The following is a 3941-nucleotide window of genomic DNA, read 5'->3' on the forward strand; positions in this document are numbered from 1 at the left end:
TGACAGATAATGGTATCATGTGGGATAGCAGAAAAAAAGCAAATGTGCTTGGTTTTTGTTTCTTCCCCATTGCTTCTTTACATGGTGGAATGAGGTAATTTTCCTGTTTCTGAAGGAGTTTGTGTCTGAAAAGGCTACATGCCTCTTTTTTCTAAATATGTTTTATTTTGCCCTTTGTCTACTCCTGTCCACCAGTGGGTGAGGGAGCAAAACTGAGGGCAGGAAACCCTTCAGGAGTTACAAGCCAACTCAAGTGCCTGGTTCCAGGGAGGATTTTCCTCCAGGACCGGAGAAGGAGTCACTCTAGGCCCAGCAAACTGGGGCAGTTCCCCCCAAATCACTCATGTGCTACAGCTGAGAGCAATCCAGCTTGGCTCAAAGGTGAAGCACTACTTCCATGTGAGCAGGCTCTGTGTGACACGTTACAAAACAGTGCCGGTTGTGCTGGCGGCAGGCCTGTCATCCCCAGGTCAGCTCTGGACATGATGCCTTGCCCAGGCTAACTTCCCCTCTCCTGTGCCTCATTCCATGGTGTTCACCCACACTGGGGATCAGTTGGGAAAGGGCAATTCCCTTGCAGCAGGAGCCTGCAGAGCAGAGGACATGCCCTTCCTCAGGAGCAGCAATGTTATCCCAGGATACAGAGACTCACCAGCTTTTACCCTGGGCTCGAAATGCTTCTCGTCACCTGCAGCACCTGTGTGCTGGTGCCTTTGATGGGCCCATTTCCCTCACTAGGAATTGCTGAGAGCAGAGGTTGTTCACACCAGTAATGTCTCTCGTGGCAGAAGTTCATCTGTAAATTCACATCGACCAAAGCAGCCCGGCATCGATCGCTCTGTGTGCCTGACGTCCCGGCAGCCAGCGCTGACATTGTGCCGCCGTGAGGTCGCATTCCCAGCTCCGGGAGGGCACGGGCAGTGCGTGGGAGCCCCGGCCTCTGGCCTGCTGCGCTCCCGGCAGGGCAGAGTGCGCCCAAGGGCAACCACGGCTCCTTGGCCCTCAGCCCTGCAGGGCACCCGCCCGTGCTCGGCAGCCTGATCCAAAGCCCTTGGTGCCGGCTGACAAGCAGCCTGAGCAGCAGCCACCAGCCTGTTCTGTGAGCCTCTTTGGTAAGTTGTCAACAGCCTTGCACAGTCCCCATCAGCTCAAATGTGCAGTGATGTCAGAAATGTGCCCGTGAGTGACATGTGTCTTCATTTAACAGGAGAGAACACAGCCCCGTGCAGAGAACTTGAAAACCACTTGGTACAGGATTAGTTTTCCCACCTGTCTTTTTAAACCAATTAACCATTTTCACTCAGTGAGTAAATGTCTGTTAAAAATGTTTTCCAGGTAAAACCATCCCTACAGGAGAGGAATGTCCCCAGTTCTGCCCACTTGCTGCATGTCTGACCATTCCAAGCTATCTGTGAGCTGAGGTTATACAGTTCCCCAGCACGGTGAGGCCGTGGCTACACACAGTGCGAGCTGGCTCCAGTCCATCCTTAATCTTTGGGCCCTGCTTCTGCTTTCATGTGGCGTCTGGCTGCATGGCTGCGCTTTCTGCACAGTGGGGTGCTCGCTTTCAGTCTGAGAAGGTTCAGCGGCAGCCCTGCGAGCACCCGTGGCCTCTCGCATGCAGCTGCAGGATTGTTAGATATCTTTAATTAAGTCGATGAACTCTGCCAGTGCAGCAGATGCCTCCATTAACTGCTCAGCCACAGGCATTGTGCAAAACAGTAGCGAATGTGAGTGCACCAAAGGGGAGGATTGCCTTAGCTTTGATCAGAGTCCCTGCAGCGCGGCCCTTCAAAGGGAGGCAGAGCGATCCCTGCCTTAGGCGGCTCAGAAGTGCTGTCCCGCAGCGCACGCCTAAATTGGATGGGGTGCTGGGGTCTTGCCAGAAACACCTACTCCTCTTTCTGTAACCCACAGTTCACCTTCCCTCTTTATTTCTTTTGAATTGAAAGTGATCTGACGGCCCAGGCTGGTCTGAGAGCACTTCTGGAGGTGACACAGTGCTGGAGAGGAATAGCAGATAGAAGTGTCAGGTCTCCTTGGGCCAGGGTTCTCATGGGAGCTGAGCTGCATCCCTCATTTGCTACTGGTGGGCTCCAGGGAATATGGGGACATCAGGACAGTGTCAAAGAAACACCTGGATTTGCAATCAGTTTCTCCTCTGTTTGTGAACAGCTGAGCAAGGTCCTAAATGTTTACAGATTTCAGTGGGATTTCAGCAAAACAAAGGCAGATAAGCCTCCAGGAGTGTCAGGATACTCTCTTCCCAGTGTAATAAACACTGGAGACATTTAAAATGTACAGGCCTCTGAAGGTCTTCCACTCCTGGTGACCAGTGCCAAGGGAGGCTCAAAGCCCCTGCTCAGTGCAACGGGGCACATATCCCCTGGCCAGATAAGTTGAGTTTAATGGTGTCGCCATTCCGGACCTGACGAGGTGAGGGCACAGCTGGGACACAGTCATGTGGCACTGAGGTGCTGCAGGAGGGGACCATGAATGAGCAGGAAGGGCTGCAGACACCAGGTCTGCGCTGCAAGTCAGGGATCACAGTCAGAGATGGTCCAAAGCCCCAGTGCCACTCTGTGCTCTGCAGCTATGACCCATATCCCTTGGTCTGAGCCATAAAGTGCGGAGCTGATCATAGCCAGACACCAGCAGCTTGGCTGTTCTTAAGCCCTTCTTGTTGGCAAGAAGCAAATGGTTCTCTCAGCACATCTTCAGGAGGGTGTACAGGATGGGGACACCTCTGGGATCTATCCAAGGACAGAGCCCATATGAACTGTCTGGGAATATTCTGGAGAACACAGGAAAATAAGTATGTTTTGACCGTTTCTGACATAGAGCTATTGGGTATTGTACAAAGATAAGGGACTATGAAAATGACCATTTGATTTCTGTTCTAACAGAAAGCTGACTTCAACTCCCAGTGCTGACCAGAGCAGCAATAAAACTGCAATTTTCTTTCAAACATAGCAGGGAAACAAGTCCACCACCACAGTTAGAAAACAAATAATGTAGCCATGGCTCAAGATAAATCCAAACTTTAATTTTGGCCTAAAGATATGATTGTTGGAAAATAACAATACACTTTCATATCTTTATTAACCAAAATTATATCTACTGATTATTTTACAAATTGAAAGACAGAGTTTATCAGGGTTTTTAAAATCACTGCGTGCTTAGAAAGAAATGGGTTTCTGAATTAGATTAAGTAGCATGAAAAAAAAAAGCCAAACCAACTAAAACCCGCCTGTGCCGCGGGCCACGTATGCAAGCAGCTCAGTGTCCTGCTCCATTGGCTCTGGCACTGCAGGGGTGATCTGTGTCCACCTGTCTCACAGAACAGCAGAGAACTGCACCCTTGGAGCGCCCCAGATCGCCTGTAATCGAGGCTGCTTGCCTGCTGCCCGAGCTCCCCGGAGGCTGCTGTCCGGTGCCAGGATGCCTGGATCCCATTTATCAAGCCCGGTGCTGTCTGGAGAGGAGCTCCACATGGCCGGGGCAGTGCTCGGGGGAGCCTGGCAGCCGGCCCACAGCCCGTGCTGGGAGCCGGGCTGACTCGCCCGGGGCTGGTGGCCGCTCCCGCCCGTGCGCTCCGGCCGCCGCAAGCGCCTTTGGAAAGCCGTGAACTCTCACAGCGAGCCAAGGGCCGTCCCGGGCTCACCCCGCCGCGCAGGGCAGCCCGCGGGTCAGCCTCCCCCCACCCGGGGGACACAGCCATAGGGGGCATAGCCATCGAGGGGCATGGCCATCGCGGGACACGGCCGCCAGGGCACACAGCCATCGGGGGCACGACCATCGTGGGCACAGCTGTGAGGGACCACGGTCACCATCGTGGGGCACAGTCATCGGGGGACAGAGCCATCGGAAGGTACGGCCATCGGGGGACAGCGCCATCGGGGGATGCGGCCATCGGGGGATGCGGCCATCGGGGGATGCGG

The sequence above is a fragment of the Corvus kubaryi genome, unplaced genomic scaffold, assembly GCF_017639235.1.
Source record: "Corvus kubaryi isolate FWS band 111438036 unplaced genomic scaffold, C.kubaryi_AGA036_p1.0 37264, whole genome shotgun sequence".
NCBI lineage: Eukaryota > Metazoa > Chordata > Aves > Passeriformes > Corvidae > Corvus > Corvus kubaryi.